This window comes from Spermophilus citellus, assembly GCF_964194105.1.
Source record: "Spermophilus citellus genome assembly, chromosome: 1".
In the NCBI taxonomy this organism is placed as follows: domain Eukaryota; kingdom Metazoa; phylum Chordata; class Mammalia; order Rodentia; family Sciuridae; genus Spermophilus; species Spermophilus citellus.
The window spans coordinates 36525492-36543896 of record NC_138182.1 but is presented as its reverse complement, the minus strand read 5'-3'; the positions used below and the strand labels follow the sequence as shown (position 1 = coordinate 36543896).

The 18405-nt window shown below is 39.7% G+C and overlaps 1 pseudogene across 1 annotated transcript; it reads left to right on the top strand.

Annotated features, from left to right (window-relative positions):
- The first annotated feature begins 13058 nt into the window (after positions 1-13058).
- LOC308651946 (BCL2/adenovirus E1B 19 kDa protein-interacting protein 2-like) lies at positions 13059-13824 on the top strand (annotated as a pseudogene). Its single transcript has one exon. The product of its transcript is annotated as a BCL2/adenovirus E1B 19 kDa protein-interacting protein 2-like (transcript).
- Positions 13825-18405: the final 4581 nt, after the last annotated feature.

The window sequence follows — 18405 nt, the reverse complement described above, 5'->3', positions numbered from 1 at the left end:
TTTCAGCCTGCCTAAATTTATTTTCATTTTCCACACTGTTTTATTCCCTTTCTTTTCCAACTTCCAGCCTTGTTTGCTTATGGTGTTGGATTATTGCGAATTGCTTTAAATGATTCGAGGTTGATGACTGAAATATCTGACAGGACTTATTAGTAGCATTGAGTGCACAACAGAACAGACCTTCCTGGCCACAGTGAGTGCTATGAAAGTAACACAGCCTGGTAGTTGAGCGCTCTGCAGCATCTGCACTTTGGAACTTGGGCTTATGGAAGACAATTAACTATAGAAACAAGCCAGACAGTTTGCCCAGAGTGACATGTAAACTAACAAGCTGGAACCTACAGCAGTCTGGCACTACCAGCTAGTCCTGGGGCTTTTACAGACTAGGAAAAGAAAACCTAATTGAGCACAGACTCAGCTCCTGTTAGAGATGAGAAAGCTCTGGACTTGGAGCCAGGATATTTGTGTCAAAGTCCCTGTATGACCTTTAGTGAGACACATAACCTTTCTTAAGGTCATCCCAGCCATGGGATAGCTGCATCACCAGCTTCCTTGAAGTCCCTGTGCTAAATGAGGCTGCTGCTCCAATGGGGGATATTCACCCTTGCTAGGCTATCAGTCCCCAACCTAATGTCTTGTCTTTTCTTTCTTCCATCCCTTCCTGTCCTGTCCTACAAAAGCTGTTCCAAACTCTCTACAATCCCAAGCCATGCCTTCTACATTTCTCTTCTCCTCCACCTCTCCTTGAGACCCTCAGCCTCCATTTATTCTGTAAACTACAAAACAATCAGGATTTTGCTCAAATTATTAACCCCTAATCTGCAAAGTTACCTTTTCTGTTCAAACTGTCATCCATTTGTTCCCTGGCTGGCTTGCCAGCTGAAACCCCATGCCTAGCACAGTGGCCTGTGTACATGGGAGTCATGAAGAAACTCAGGCACAGAGAGAGGCCAACTCACTTGCCCCAAATCATACAGGACCTAAGGGAAGAGCCTGGTTGGACAAAGTTCTGTTGAGTTCCAACTCTTAGCCATCATGCTGTGCAGTGTCACCTCCCAGAAAGCTTCCTTTTCAAAGCAAGGGAGTTGCAGGGACTAGAAGTTCTTACTCTTGGAACACATCTCTTCCCATATTTTATAAAATTCTCATTGGCTTAGAATCCCTCTCAAAATTGGCTCTTTCTACTCTCTTCATTTTAACAATAGAGAAACAAATGTAAACATGGTAAAATGCTTAACATTCCCCAGGAGCTCAGAGAACTGATTAGAAAATCATTCTAGTCAACACTGAATCAAAAAAGTGCCCATGCAAACTTTGTTCCCAATGGCTTCCTGAGAATACTTTGGTTTGGTTTGGTTTGGTGTGGTTTGCAGTGCTGAGAATGGAACCCAGGGCCTTATTCATGCTAGGAAAATGCTTTACCACTGAACTATACCCCCAGCCCCTGAGAATAGAGTTTTATAGGCAAGGATTAATACTCTGAGGACACATGGGTCTAACCAATAGTATTTTAGAGATGAGTTCAAAAAGGCAGTGCAGTGTCCCTTCTACTCCAAGAAGCTGTTTGCTGAATTTGGGATTGCATAACCCAGAGATATCAGTGCAGCTGGTCCTGGATGGGTGGCAAGTGTGACGCAAGTGAAAGGACAGACACATTGGCTACATGGAAAAGTGAGCCTTAGGTAATGCAACAGAATTTCACAATGTACTGGTTAATGATATCACAAGGAGAAATAATTTCACAAAGTGTGTTACCTGAATTTGCAAATAAATCAAAAACACGTGGTGGCATGCATGGTAGTGTACGTCTATAATTCCAGTGACTTGGAAGGCTGAGGCAGGAGGATCACAAGTTCAAGGCCAGCCTTAGTAGCTTAGGGAAATGGGTTCAATCCCCAGTAATGTGCCCCCCCCAAAAAATCAAAACATTTTGATCAAATGTACTTTTAGTTAATGAGGAAGAAGAAAAAATGCTTTTAATTACATAATTTCAGCTTCAATTAAATATTCTTGGTTGCTGAAACAAATTTGCTGAAAACTTCATCAAATCTTATCTGGAATGAAATGTAATTTGCATTGGAAATACATTAACATGGAATGTAAGTACAACATGGATTTGGATTGCTGCCAAATAAAAGAGATAATTTGTATTCAATGCAATTGTTCTGAGAAGGTTCTAGAGAGGGTCTTTTTACTTGTCTTTTCCTTGACAGTTTTGTAGTGGTACAGCAAAAAAGAAAGAAGGTAAGTCAATTGACATGCATGTATCACGAGCTTTATTTGTAAATTCTATATTTTTTAAAAAAGACAAAAATTTATCATAGAAAAAAATTGGGAAAATGCCTATAAATAGATAACGTTCTTATGAATCATTAATAGGGTGAAATACTATGCCATTATTTAGAGATTATTTCATATCATATGCTTTAGGGCAAGTTTGGCTATAAGGAAGAATGCCCAACTATCAGCATGTTGATTTATTCATCTATTTTTGTGGTGCTAAGGATAGAGCTCAGGGGTGCTCTACACTGAGCTACATCTCCTACACACTTTCTAATTTTATTTTGAGACAGGGTCTTCCCAAGCTGCTGAGCCTGGCCTTGAACTTGTGATCCTCCTGCCTCAACCTCCCTAGTCACCACAGCAGCCTACGAGTATATTAATTTTAAACACAAAAAGAAATCTAGAAAAGAGTCCAGGTTTGGTTGATTTAACAGCTCAACCATTTCTAAGTGAATTTCTCCCTGATTCTCTTGACTTTTCCCTCTAACTACAAAATGGCTGCCACAGTTCTGTCTACCATATCCTCACGTGCAACATTCAAGCAGGAAGGAAGCATTTTCACCTATCTCCTTTTCATCAGAAAAAAAAAAAAAAACCTGCCCCAGCAGCTCTCTGATAGAATTCCTTTGTGTATTATTGACCCAGAAGAGAATCTCATGCTCCTCCCAAAAATAAACACTGGAAGGAAAATCGAGTTGCCATGATTGATTTAGAACAGGACCAGTTAGTAAATACTTAGGCTTTACAGGGGATAAGGTCTCTGTGGCCTCTGTTCAATGCTGCCATTGTAGAGGTATAGCAGCAGTAGACACTGTAAATGAACAACACAATGAAATATAACTCAGCATTAAAAGAGAATAAAATTATGGCATTTGCAGGTAAATAGATGGAGTTGGAGAATCATGCTATGCGAAGTAAACGCAAGTGGATGCTGATCTGTAATGGGACGGGGCGGGTGGGGGAGTTGCATTGGAAGAATGAAGGAACTTTGGATTGGGCAAAGGGGAGGGAGGGAAGGAGAGTGGGCATGGGGGTAGGAAAGGTTGTAGATGAGAAGGACATCATTACCCTAGGTACATGTGTGACTGTACATGTGGTGCGACTCTACATCATGTACAACCAGGGAAATGAAAAGTTGTGCTCCATTTGTGTACAATGAAATGAAAGTCATTCTGATGTCATGTATAACTAATTAGAACAAATTTAAAAAATTAAATTCCTTACAGCATATTAAAAATGTGGGAAATGTTCAGAATTTAACGATTTTTAGAAAGCAGATGACATGTCAGTGTAGGGGTGGAAACAGGGGTGAACCCTTTCCTGCCTGCCCATCATAAAGGCTCATAGCTGAAAACCCCCATTTAAAAAAGGAAGGTTAATTAGAGAAAAGCATAACAAATTTATTAATGTGCACAAGCCCAGGAGCTGTCCAAAATACAAAATGTAAAGAAGAGAACGGATGATGGATGCTTTAAAACCCTCTTTACCTGGGAGAGGTGGGGGCTGCAGGCACTTTCAGAGGCAGAGGAAATGATTCTTAGGGGAGAGGATGAGCCAGGAGGACACGGTGGCCAAGGACAAAGCTCCCCTGGACTCTGGGTGTGCTGTTGCATCTGCAGTCTTCCTCTGTAAGAAAGTTTGAAAGCAATTGTGCTCTCTTCAGTTCTCAAATTTCTCTTCTTCCCTCATATGTTTTGGTCACTTGGTCAGTGGGGATTTCAAGAGTGACCCCTTTTGAAGATTCCCTTTCTCTATGAACCAGACAAGACAACCAACCCCCAGGGCTTGCTTTGCACCCTGGCGGGGAGCGGGTGGGTTAGATCCTCTGTTGACGATTCACTATGTAGTTAAAAATCACACTTGTGATTTAATACCAACCGTGTAAGATGGGTTAAGTACGATTCTCTTGTCCCAAACTGATGGTAAGGACCAAGGCTTAGGAGGAGAGGTGCTAAACACCAGGCATTCTGAAGAAAGCCACCACGAGTGACTAACAATACCACCTTCTAGGACTAATCAAAGGCGGCCGAATCTGCTGCTCCTTTGTCCCTCTGCCTACCGGCCCATACTGGGAGAGGAATTTAGATGGGTACTTGTCATCAGTCAAGGCAAAGTGTGCCAGGCAGGGAAGGGCGGTGTCCAGACTTATCCCCTTCCCTTCATAAAAACAAGGGGGTCAACAAAAGATGGAAGAGGATACATTTATCTCTCTCCCAGGGATGCTTGTTCAGCTGCCGAACCTGCAGTCCTCCAGGTGCGGTTACCGCACGATCAGAGCAGAGCACCAGCGGAGGGTCTTGGGAGAGCTTGGTGGGAGTCTTCGGACAGCAGGAGTACAGGGGTCCCAAATGTGAAGACCAGTTCTGGTTTCCCACAGAGAGATTTCTGAGGGTGGAGAGGAGTGGCCAGCAGGTGCGAAGGGACTGTAGCCTAGTGGACAGCAGCGGGGCTCTCGGCGGTTCCCACGGCTCCTCAAGAAGGAGGAAGCTGGTTTCCAGAAGAGGACGAGCCCCAGGCTGCTCAGACTGCCAAAGAGAGTGGTACCCACATTTGAAGAGGGCATGAGGCCGGTAGTGGAGGCCCGTTTTCAGCCATGGACTGGGCCTGGATGAACCTGCCCACTGACCCCTAGGAAGCCCTCCCTGCAGCACTGGGTCCCCTTGACCAAGACTGCCCGCATGAGGTGGGCCCAGAGCAAGGCCAGTTCAGAAGGCAAGCATCCTTTCCCAGTCCCCTTGCTGCCCCTTGCTGGACTCCTAAGAGAAAGGGGAGGAGGAGGGAGATTGGAATTGAAATTGTTTGGGACTGAGTTATAATAGCCAATGATGGAGGAGTTCGCATCTCAGTCTGACCACCCTGTTTTAAAATGCATCCCAGCCCCTCCCCACTCTGTGGTACCTTTTCATTTTCAGTAGCCCTTTACATGCTATGTAAGTTATTACCTATACGGCTCTTGTCTATCTTTTCCCCTCTCATTGATACTCCCCATCTCAGAATGTGAACTCCACAGGAACAAGGATCTTGGATTTTTGCTGATGTTTCCCTCTCTGCCAGAACTATGCTATTTTGGTAGCTCTCGAACCACATATGACTACTTAACTTCAACTTTGTTTCCTTGAGATGAAATTTAAAATTCAGTTTCTCGGTTGTACTAGCCACATTTCAAGTGCTCAATAGCCTCACATTGCTAGTGTCCCTGTATTGGGCAGGACAGTTATAGAGCCATTTCATCATTGTCAAAAATGTTATTGAACATCCCTGATCTAAAAACAAGAGCTGGCATGTTCTGGCACTCAGCACATATTTATAGGATACAATTCAGAGTTGTTTTTAAAACAAGATAGTCTAGTGGCTAAGAGAACAGAGTCCAAATGCAGATTGTTCTACTCTTAGTAACTGTGTAACCTTAGGTGAATTATTTTCTCTTTCTAGGCCTCTATCTCCTTCTCTGTAGATTAATTATAATAATACATATTATTATAATAGATATTTATATTTTTATAAAATTGCAAGTTCAAAGCCATCCTCAGCAACAGCTTAATGAGGCCCTAAGCAACTCAGAGAGACCCTGTCTCTAAATAAAAATATAAGAAAGGACTGGGATGTGGCTCAGTGGTTAAGTGCCCTGGGTTCAATCAATCCCTGGTATCAAGAAGAAAAAGAAGAGATCAATTCTATAAAAGGGAGGTATTAAATCATAAATCCTGGTATATAATCATAGTCTACCAACCTTTAAAATTAAATATAAATTATATGCTTAATATATAATTATATATTTCATATATGATTCATCAATAAATATATTTATATGAATGAATACTGGCACATAGACAACAAAGCAATATATTTATTGAGAGACAGACCTATATATAAGTGGTCCTAGTAACTCAAAATATAATTCAGAATATAAATTTGATTGCTTAGTGGAAGTGGAAAAAAAGCATCAGCAAAATATGATTCATTTTGATGAATGCATAAAAAAGTAGCCATAGCACCTGTAAAACTCTTCTTTGATGATATTTTGTGTCCCACTACCCTTCCACTAAGGATAAATAGCTTTCTTTTAATAAGTGCCCTCTTGTGGTCCATTGGCAAATAACAAATTGGCAGAAAGTATTTCTAAGTGTATTTTTTGTTTAGTTCTTTCTGAAATGTATAACTTACTAGATTTTTGAAAGAGTTTCTTGGTATTGGCACAATACCATTGTGTGTTGTTTAATGACATATGTTCTGAGAAGTGCACCATTAAGTGAATTGGTATTAAGAAAACATCAGAGAGCACTTACTGAATCCTGGATGATAGGTAGCCTACTGCACACCTAGGCCATAGGATCCTGGCTAAAATCTGTACTGAATACTGCAAACAATTATCATACAATGGATTATGTAGCCCAACATATCTAAACATAGAAAAGGTACAGTAAAAATTTGATATAAAAGACTTTTTAAAAAAATATTACACCTGTGCATGGCACTGACTCTAAGTGGAGCCCGCAGGACTGGAAGTTGCTCTGGGTGAGTGAGTGAGTGGGGAGTGAATGTGAAGTCCAAGGACATTCCTGTACATTGTTGTAGATTTTATAAACACTGCAATTAAACTACACTAAATGTGTTAACATTTTTTTCTTCTTCAATAATAAGTTAACCTCAGCTTACTCTGTATTTTATGTATTTTGTACATTTTTCAACTTTCAGACTTTTGTAATGACACATATTGTACAGAAATCCCAAAATATTTTCTTTATATCTTTATCTGTAAACTTTTTTTCTATCTTTACTTTTATGTTTTATTTTATTTTTTGAGACGAGTTCTTGCTATGTTGCCCACGCTGGCCTCAAATACACAATCCTCCTGCCTCAGCTTCCCAAGAAGTTGAGATTTCAGGCATGCACATATCTACTATTTAAACTTTTGGGTTAAAGACACAGGCAGCAGACAACCTGTAATCCCAGCTTCTTTTTTATTAATTTTTTTATATATATGATAGCAGAATGTGTTACAATTCATATTACACATACAGAGCACAGTTTTTCACATCTCTGATTGTATACCAAGTACATTCACACCAATTCATGTCTTCACACATGTACTTTGGATAATGATGTCCATCTCGTTCCACCATCATTTCTAACCCCCTGCCCTCTCCCTTCCCCTCCCACCCCTCTGCCCTATCTAGAGTTCATCTATTCCTCCCATTGTAATCCCAGCTTCTTGAGAGGCTGAGGCTAGACTGCAGTTCGAGGCCTCGTCTAGGCAACCTAGACCCTGTCCCAAAATTAATAACATTAAATTGTTAATATATATATATAAAGCTAAGAAACAAACACAAACATTAGCCTAGGCCTACCCGGGATTGGGATCATCCACCAGAAGTTTTTTTTTTTTTTTAACTTTCTTTTTTTTTTATATATTTTTATTTTTTAATTCTCAGCGGACACAACATCTTTTGTTGGTATGTGGCCGCACGCATGCCAGGCGAGCGCGCTACCGCTTGAGCCACATCCCCAGCCCCAAGTTCTTCATGGTCAGTAACATGGATGGAGCTGTCATCTCCTACGACAGCCATGCCTTCTTCTGGAATCCCTCCTGAAGAGCTGCCAGAGGCTCTTCTTCACTGGGAGGTGTCACTGTTTCCTCACTGGGAGATGTCACAGAAATATATCCATGGAGCTTTGCCTGGTGTGATTGTTTTCTCTTTGTAAATCTGCTTATGAGCAGATAATGTACCATGAACTTTCCTCTCTATAAATGAAAACCTTTCAGCATTGGGATCCATGTTTGCAAACTCCCCCTCTCCTGGCCCTCAGGGATTGAACCCAGGGGCACTTTACTGATGAGCTACATCCCCAACACCCCTCCATAGGCTGTGGCTATGTTGCCCAGGCTGGCCCTGAACTTTTGATCCTCCCTCCTGAGCCTGAGCTGGGATTGCAGGTGTTCGCCACCATGCCTAGTTTCAGACTTTTTAAGGAGTTTGTCAGGGTCTGCAAAAGCCTGTGTAAATCTCTTCCCTGTGAATTTTCTTGGGGCTTCTTCCTTTCTTCTCCTGCACTTTCCTGCTTTCTTACCTCTCTTTCCACAGTCCTTTTCCAGGTAATAGGAAATGTTCAGCTCCACTATCATATATATGGGACCACTGTTGTCTCTGCAGTCCATCATAAACCAAACTGTCACTATGTAGTGCACAATTAGAATTAAATATTAGAAATTAATCGGAGTAGATTAGGTATTGTGGGAAGTATATTAATATGAAGTGAAGTTCCTTGTGCTATTATGCTAAATTATTTTAATTTTTTGCTGTAATTTTATATAATTTAGCCCTTTCCAATCTTTCTATATTATTGCAAATGCTATGCATAGCATAGCTTTTCAGCTTTGTGAACCATTTGTCTTTTTTTTAACTTTTTTTTTTAAAGAGAGAGAGAAAGAGAGAGAGAGAGAGAGAGAGAGAGAGAGAGAGAGAGAGAGAGAATTTTAATATTTATTTTATAGTTTTTCGGCGGACACAACATCTTTGTATGTGGTGCTGAGGATCGAACCAGGGCCGCACGCATGCCAGGCGAGCGAGACACCGCTTGAGCCACATCCCCAGCCCTATGAACCATTTATCTTTGAATTCCACCTCTGACACATTAGCTATCAACTTTCCAAAGATCATTTATTCATTGAGTGCTTTGGAATCAGTATCTATACAGTTTGGATGTGTGTTTGTTAAATGTCAACAAATAGAACTATAAAAGAAAAAACAAATTGAACTATTGTACTTAGCGTAAGTTTCAAATATTTCATTCCAAGCCAAGTGCAGGGGCACACACTTGTAATCCCAGCAGCTCAGGAGGCTGAGGCTGAGGCTGGAGGATCATGAGTTCAAAGCCAGACTCAGCAATTTAGGGAGACCCTAAGCAACTCAGTGAGACCCTGTCTCTAAATAAAATAAAAAAAAAGGCTGGGGATGTGGCTCAGTGCTTAAGTGCCCCTGAGTTAAATCCCTGGTACAAAAAAAAAAATTCATTTCATCAGCCAAATCTACCCTTTCCCAGTGGTCCTTTTGCACCTGTTTGGACCCTCCCCCCAAGGGGAGTCTATCTCTTGGTACTAGTCCTTCCTTCTGTGTGCTGCAGTAGAACTCCTGTCTACATCTCAGAATAGGACTCTTCCTGAACTCCCAGGTGGGCCTCATCCTGAGACACAATAGAATTAGGAATATAGAAAAATTCTTAACATCCTTTGCTGAGAACACTCACTGGTTTATAATCCAGTCAAATGCAAGAGCCACACTATTTTCTCTTAGATTTCTGCCTTCAAAGCATAGATTCAAGAATTTGCAGCACCACAAATTGGCTGGGAACAGCATTCTCCTTATTTCTTAAAATTCTTTCATTGTCTTCAAATCAGCATGTAGAAATATATTAATGTTCTTTTTAAAAATATAACAGTATATTCTTTCTGAGTCATTTGTTAAGGGTTAACTGATAAAAGTTTACTATTAAGTTCAGAAGTAGTAATTATGAAAATACTAACTTGGTGTTCTCTAGGAGTGCTGCATTGGAAATCAGAAGGCATACTTATAAAAACCATCTTTACTAACCTTCTAAATAATCTAACATACTCCTGATATTTTTCTGCACAACTTCTTTGACTTTCTTTTCTTTTCTTTTTGTACAGTGGCTTAAACCCAGAGCACTTAACCACTGAGCCACATCCCCAGCCCTTCTTATTTTTTATTCTGAGCAGGGTCTTACTAAATTGGTTAGGGCCTCACTAAACTACTGAGATTGGCCTTGAAATTGTTATTCTCCTGTCTCAGCCTCCCAAGCTTCTGGGGTTATAAAGACAGGTGTGCCACTATACCCAGAAGCTTCCTTGATTTTGAATAAACTTTCAAATGATATTTATGTTCCACCTTTCAATTTTTACAACAGTAGCAAGCATTCATCTAGAGTGTTCACTGTGCTAGGCACTGTTATGAGCACTATTACATATTTTAAACCATTTAATTCTCACAGCCACCTCTGAGGTACATACTAGCATCATCTTCTTGTCCATTGATAAGGCAGCTGAGGCACAGAGAGGGTAAGAAAGCTTGCCCAAAGTCCCACAGGAAAGACCAAGCCTGGCTCCCTGTCCCTGCCCACCACATCATCACCATGTTCTGCTGTGTCTGCTACAACATGTGAGCAAACAAGTTTTAGATGACTGATTTATTCTTCATTTTCTTATCTTCTTGGAAGAAAATTTAAAATTATTTAAAAACAGATGTTAGGATTTAATTTTCTAATTTTGTGAGTGGTTGATGCCACATGACCCCTTCAAGCAGCCTTGTCCAATAATAGTAACAGACCCTTGCTTGGACTTTTTACCTGAGACCTATCTCCAAGTATCAAGGAGGTAAAGAGACCCTTGAAGTTACCTCTTGAATGATAGCTAAATGTTCTCATTTTTGTTGTTGTTGTTAACCTTGACATTTGCTCGGTATTGTAAACCACTTACTTACCACTGTTTACTGGTAAACAATGTCATCAGTAAATATTTGAGGCTTTAAAAGGTAGAATTTTTCCCCCCACAATCCTTGAAGCATTTGGGATTGATGTGTGTAATGTTTTAGATTACCTTAACATCAGTTCTAACTTCAGGGTATTATGGCAAATTTATTGGTACTTTCTTCAAAAAGATTGTCTCATATCTCACAAAATCAAGTTCAATAGCTGGAGTAATTATGTAAGTCTTAAAACACTTTTTTTTTGCTTCAGCATCATTTTGTTAAAGAATCCAAATAATCATTATTGACCTGAAGTTGCAATAAGGTGACTTATCAGCATAAGATTTTCTTGTGGACAGTGCCATGGTCACGGTTTCAATAACTGTCTCTCCCAAAACAGTCTGTTTGAAAAGGTTTCTTCTTCCACCTTTGACTTTAAACCATTTCAGCATCTACTAGGATTTTAACCAAGGAAAAAGAAAACAAGAACAAGAAGAGGAAAGGAAATCCAAACCAGTTTGTCACTCATTTATTATCCTGATAAGAAACAGATAAAAAGGAGGTGAAACACTGACTTAAAAAGTTACTTTGTAACCAGGAGCAGTGGTGGCTGAGACAGGAGGATATTGAGTTCAAAGCCAGCCTCAGCAATTTAGCAAGACCCTGTCTCAAAATAAAATATAAATGGGCTGGGGATGTAGCTAAGTGGTTATATGCCCATGGGTTCAATCCCCAGTACCCCCCCCAAAAAAGTTACTTTGTGGTGCAAATTATTTATACCCATTTTTTACTACTATTGATGATTTTATACATGGAATAGTGGAGCTTTCAATAATGTAATAGCAGAAACCCTTTATTTTAAATGTTCAATCAACATCTGCAATCCTAATTTTCAAGTTAAAATCCATCTGCTAGATAGGTGCCTAAAGTTTCCTTTGCTCTTTTAAAATTTTGTCTTACCATATTAATCTTGCAGGCATGACTTTGCTGACACCAGCACTTGGTTGTCAACTGAATTTCAATGCCTTATTTTCTCGGGCTGGAAAGATAAAGCACAGACATGCTGTTGAGCAGGTATGAGACCAGAGCAGGAGCCCAGCTTATGGGCTGGCAGTTACTGGCCATGGGACTCAACTTCTCTGAGGCTCCTTCTTTCTAATTTGCTAATGTAAATTGGGGATAAAGCTGGGGTGGAGCATGCCTGTAATCCTAGCAACTCAGAGAAGACTGAGGCAGGAGGATCTCAAATTCAAGGTCAGTCTATACAGTTTAGCAAGATCCTGACTCAAATAAAGCCAGGTGTGGTGGTGCAATCTTGTAATCCCAGTGGCTTGGGAAACTGGGGCAGGAGCCTCAGTTCAAAGTCAGCCTTAGTGAGGCCCTTAGTAACTTGACAAGACCCTGTCTGTAAACAAAATATAAAAAGGGCTGGGGATGTGGCTCAGATATTAAGCACCCCTGGATTCAATCCCTAGTACCAATAAACAAATAAATAAAAAGGGCTGAGGATGCAGCTTAGTGGTAAGAGTACCCCTGAATTCAATCCTCAGTCCTGCAAAAGACAAATAAATAAATACAGCTTGGCAACATGGCACACCTGTAATCCCAGTGGCTTGGGAGGTTGAGACAGGAAAATCATGGGTTCAAAGCCAGCCTCAGCAACCGTGAGGCACTAACCAACTCAATGAGACCCTGTCTCTAAATTACATACAAAATAGGAATGGGGATATAGCTCAGTGGTCAAATGTCCCTGAGTTCAATCCCCAGTACTAAAAATAAATAAATAAATAATACGATTGGGGGTAAAAGTCCTTGCCCTGCCTACCTCTATTGTTATGATGCTGATCAAATTAAATAATGTATGTGGCAGTACTTTACAAATTTTTGCATAAATGAAAAATATATATAAATGTATAAATATATGAATTTTATATAAAGGGAGTTCTTAAAAGACCATCAAGATGATTGGAAATTCTAAAAAAATTTTCTTTAAAGAAAGAACTTTTAAAGCCATCAGAGTAGAGTGATGATGTGAATGGGCTAAATTAAAAGTCTCCTAGGACTGCTTCCTGGTCAACTGCTGCCACTGCTCCTGCCGCTGTGGTGGGGGAACTGGGCTGGGGAATTGGACCGGCGTCTCTACCACCCACCTAGGGAAGTGGGCTTTGCTTGGGGCTGCCTCCTGCAACCTGGCCCATGCCGCCTGCCTAGAGGGGCACAGAGGATGAGGGGGCCAAGGCTTCCCCCGGGAATGTTGGTTCTATGTCAATGGTTGACATAGAATCTAGGCTGAGAATGCAAGGTGTAGAACTGAAAGAAGAATGACAAGATGAAGATTTTCCCGATACCTTTATTAGAAGATGATGGTATTGAAGCAGATATACTAGATGTAATGGACCAGAGAGCCAGCCTGGCTCACTAGACGTTAATGGAAAAAAAAAAGTGAGAAACTAATGGCTCCAGACATCAGCCTGACACTGGACCAAAGTGATGGCTCTGTGTTAGATGATCTGGATGAAAGTGGGGAGATTGACTTAGATGGTTTGGATACACCATCAGAGAACAGTAACAAATGTGGGTGGGAAGATGATCTTCCTAAACCCCAAACTGCGGAAGTAATTAGGAAAGGCTCCATCCCTGAGTTTACAGCAGCACAGGAAACAGAAGATGTTTGATGCTGGCATATGTTCAGGATTTGAGAACAGCACCAGGGGGTTGACGTGAAGGCAACTGAACCCTATAAAAAATTTATCAGCTATGGAAGATATTACAGGGATGGATTTGTTGTCTGTTTTATATCTGAAAGTGATCAATCTAACTATACCGGATGGATTTCTTTAAGTATGTTATTGGCACTTTGGAGCTAGTAATAAACCACATGATAGTTTATTTAAATTGTGCAACAACTCAAAGAAAAATGCCCAGTCTGGGATGGCTTATAAAATGCTATCAGCAAATTGATAAAAACTCATGGAAAAAAACTAAAATCCCTAATCATCATACCTATGTCTTTAATTTAGCAGAACTTGTTCCCATGGAATATGCTGGCTTACCAGAATAAATGAAACAAGTTGATCAAGAGCTTAATGTAAAACAAGATGAACCAAAAAGTGAACAGTAAGTTTCGCATCTAGTTCAAACAAGACTGAAGAACGTGCTGATGAAGCAAAGCTCTTTTTTGCATTTGTACTGCATTTATTGACTGGCATTTTTATGTAATCTGTAACAAAATTGACTTTTTCTTAATAGACTTTTGTACAGGAGACTGTTTGCTGCTGTATTGGTTTACAAATCTCTTGAATTTAGCTCTTTTTAAATTTTTAGTTGTAGATGGACATAATACCTTTATTTACTTATTTTTATGTGGTACTGAGAATCAAATGCAGTGCCTCACTCATGCAAGGCAAGTAAGTGCTCCTACGCTGAGCTACAACCCGAGCCCCTTGAATTTAGGAGCTAATTAATTATATTGTAATAATTTTGTATTTTATAATACTAAATAGCAGAGAAGTATATAAGGCAGTTTTTGCATTTGTTTATTGAAAGATGATGCATTTTCAGGAAACTATATGTATATATAGCAAAGGAAAGAAATAATATATATTTTATGGTTTTGAGCAATATTTTTAATGTATACCTATTTTGTAGAAGAATAGGCAAGCTAATAAATTTTTTTGGTACCAGGACATGAACCCAGGAGTGCTGAACCACTGAGCCACATTTCCAGCCCTTTTTATATTTTATTTAAAGACAGGGTCTTGATAAGTTGCTTAGGACCTCACTAAATTGCTGAGGCTGACTTTGAACTTGAAATAGTCCTGCATCAGCCTCCCAAGCTGCTGGGATTACAGGTGTGTGCCACTGAGCCTGGCATGAGACTATGGTCTTATAAAATGCATGTTAGATGTTTTGATTTTGTGAAAGTTTGAATACATTTTCTAGGTAACTTTAGAAAATTATGTTGCTCTAAGGTAAGGTTCAGTTACACTGATTCTCATGAACACCCAATATCATATACATAACCTAAGTAGATTTGTACCATTAGCTTTTTTTCTCACTTAATGTATATTGTTCATTAATTCAAAGCACAAATAAAGTGAATTGTATACTTTTTTTCCTCTCTGAAAACAAGTCAAAAAAACTATTTTTAGAAGTAGAAATTTAATATACTAGGTGTTGGTGTGTGTGGGGTGGGGGTACATATATATATATGGAATATTTTATTTTCTGGCCCAAAGTCAAGACTTTTTACAAAAGTCTTGGATTTGTTCACTAATGTGAAATAAACTGGTGTCCAGGGTATTGCTCTGCCGAATGTGGAAGTGCTTTGAAATATTGCAGAGAATGTGATAAGTGGTCACTGTCACAATTTCTGTAGGAAACAGGGGCTGCGTTTGTTGTTGTTGTTGTTTGTTTGGATTTTTTGTTCGTTTGTCTGTTTTGGTACCAGGGATTGAACCCAGGGACATTTAACCACTGAGCCACATCCCAAGCTCTTTTTATTTTTTTATTTTGAGGCAGGGTCTTGCTAAATTGCTGAGGCTGGCCTTGAACTTGCAATCCTCCTGCCTCAGCTTCCTGAAAGGCTGGGATTACAGGTATGTGCCACCATGCCCAATTCAGGGCTGCTTTTTAAACTATTCTGCCTGTGGGCATTTCACCAAAATACTTCCATATCAATTACTTAAAGTCAGTAGTAGTTTGAAATACTCAGCGATTATGTGCTTTCAAGTTTCTGTTGAATCTATTTAACAATAATACTATGAATTAAGTTAATTTTTTATGTCTTAGAGCATTATTATAATGTGCTGTTTGGGATGAAACATTTGATATAAGTGTGTAAGCTTCTTGTTTCATTTGGTAAGTACCTGTACATTGAAATAAATTCTATTTGTGCCTCAAAAATAAATAAAGTAAAAGTCTTCTAGGAATAATAAAAAGGAGTTTCTTAGGATGTGGTAGCTAGTCTGCAAAATTGTCCCTAATGAGCCTCTCCTGCTGATACTCCAAGAGGAATGCAATTCAATTGATTTCAATCGGGCTGGCCCCCTCACTAAAAATGCCATGCATCTTTAGCCAGGGCCTTTTGGAAAGCTCACTTTGAGCAAGCCAGCAGCTCAATGAGGAAGCCCCAGAGAAACCATGGGGGCTGGTGGAGATGCCTAGCCAGCCTGTTTCTTTCAGCTATTCCAGTGGGAACATCATTTGTGTGGGTGAAGAAACCATCTGGGATATCCAGTCCAGACTACCTGCTACGTGACTACCACCATATGGAAGACCCCAAGCTGGAACCCCCCCAGCTCAGCCAAGTCATCCTAAGAACGATGAGAGAGAGTAGTTGTTTTAAGTCACTGAATTTTAGGGTAGCTTATTATATAGCATCTATCACTGGAATATAGGATGATTTTGATTTTTCCTTTTTCATGGCAGGTTTGTTGAATTGATTAATATAAAATTCACAAGGCATCTAGGACAAAGTCATTGATCCATATCAGGACTGATTTCTGTTGATTTGCTGCCTCTTGCCAAAGATGCATTGTTTTTAGAAAACATATTTCAAGGGGTAAAATGACTGGTAAGCGAAACCAAAATAAAATAGGGAGAAGGAAAAACACTTTGACTTTTCAGGCTTGAGTTCTGTCACTTATAAATGATTGCTGTGAACAAACAGCTGTGCTAGTCACAGATTTTCAAAGGATGGATTTTAAGGAATTATTGGAATTTATTGAAGTTATCTTTATGGTTTAATTTGTGGATAATCAGAATTACCCCATTAGTTGTCTTTCTTATTACAGTCAGGTTTATTGAGATAAAATTTATATACAGCAAGAGTCACACTTTTTAGGTGTCCATATCTCAGAGTCTTAATAAGCACGAAAGGACTTATATCCACCACTAGAATCAGGGGAGAGTATTTCAGTAACCCCCCAAAAACCCCCTCATGCCTCTTCATTATCAATCTCCTCCTTACCTCTCCATCCCCTGGTAAACACTAATCTGATCTGTCCCTGTAGCTCCAGCTTCTTCAGGATGTTACATAAGTGGAATAATACAGGGCATGCTCTTCTTGCATCTGGGTCCTTTTACTGAACATAATGCCTTTGAGATTCATCCATGTTATTCCAGGTTAGTATACTTTTAATATGGTATCATTTATATTGATTTTTTTTTAAATTTCTTTCTGTAGCTTTTTCTTTATTTTTTTCTGTCCTAGCTATCAAATCCAGGGTTTCACCCATTCTAGGAAAGGTAAGTGCTCTACCACTGTGCAAAAGTTCTATCCCAATTTTTCTTATGTGTATTCTAGGGGTAGACAGAGTTATGAATAAGCTAAACAAGCCACAGGGCCAAGGCTTTTCAAAGTTTTGGCTGGGAACTCACTGCATCAGGATCATCTGAGGTGTTTTTTAGATTCTTAGATTCAGATCTATTAAGTAGAATGTCTATGCTACTCGGTAATGTGTGTTAATACAACCCCCCCCCCCACTTTATGTATGCCTAAAGTCAAAGGCCCTCAAAGATTCCAGAATGAACAAGAATGTCAGAGTTAGAGCGTTCTGCATTTGAATCTGCCTATATTAGATGTATGAAATTGGGCAAATTACTTGTTTTCTCCGTACCTATTTCTTCCTTTGTACTCTAGAATCCACTCTAGTATGTACTTTAGTATGCTAGGTATGGTTCTAGAAACTAGAATTGTAGCAACATTCGGCTATGGACTCATCAATGGATTAATGCAATAACAATAAGACAAAGCCCATGTCTTTATGGAGTACACATTCTGTCAGGGAAATATATACAATAAGCCCTTAAGCACATAAATATGTGAAATACTTTCAGATATTAATAACTACTTCTACACTACTCTGGTGTAGAAGGTATCTATGTTAAGGTATAGTCTGGGGTACTTATAACAGAGTGATCTTTTGTATGTCTGGAGGTAGTGGAGACATACATAAGATGTCATCCTTTCACATCTTTCTCTTGCATTTTTTGATATTTAAATCCATTTCTGAAAAAATGAAACCTATTTCTCAAGTTCTGAAGCTATATTAAGAATAAAGAGTGGGGGGGGGGAACAGTATATCAGACAGAATGCCTTATGGTAATTTTTTAAAACCTCTTTGGGGTTGCAGATGGTTCTGAGAAGAGTAAGAACTTTCCCCTAAGACAAAGCAAAGTTCTGGGCCTTCTCTTACTGGATTCATCAGCAATTTTTTGTTTTTATAATATTTTCTTAGTTGTCAATGGACTTTATTTATTTATATAATGGACTTTATATATATATATATATATATATACATACTTTATTTATTTATATACGGTGCTGAGAATCGAACCCAGTGCCTCACACATGCTAGGAAAGTGCTCTACCACTGAGCTACAACCCCAACCCACAGTTTTGTTTAACTGATTACTCCCTCCACTCTCGGCTGTCTGGTCTAGGCCCGCCTCACACAGCGCACCCTGGCTGCACTAGAGCTTGACTCCACCTCCGAAGTGTGAATGGCTGGAAGCCTGGTTCGGAGTCTAGTTTGGAGTCTGCGGGTTCCAGGAGGCCGCGATTGAAAGCGGAACCATAGTGACTCGCCTCTGTTTCCCACCGGAACGCAAAGGAAAAGGAACGGAAGCTAGTTTAGGG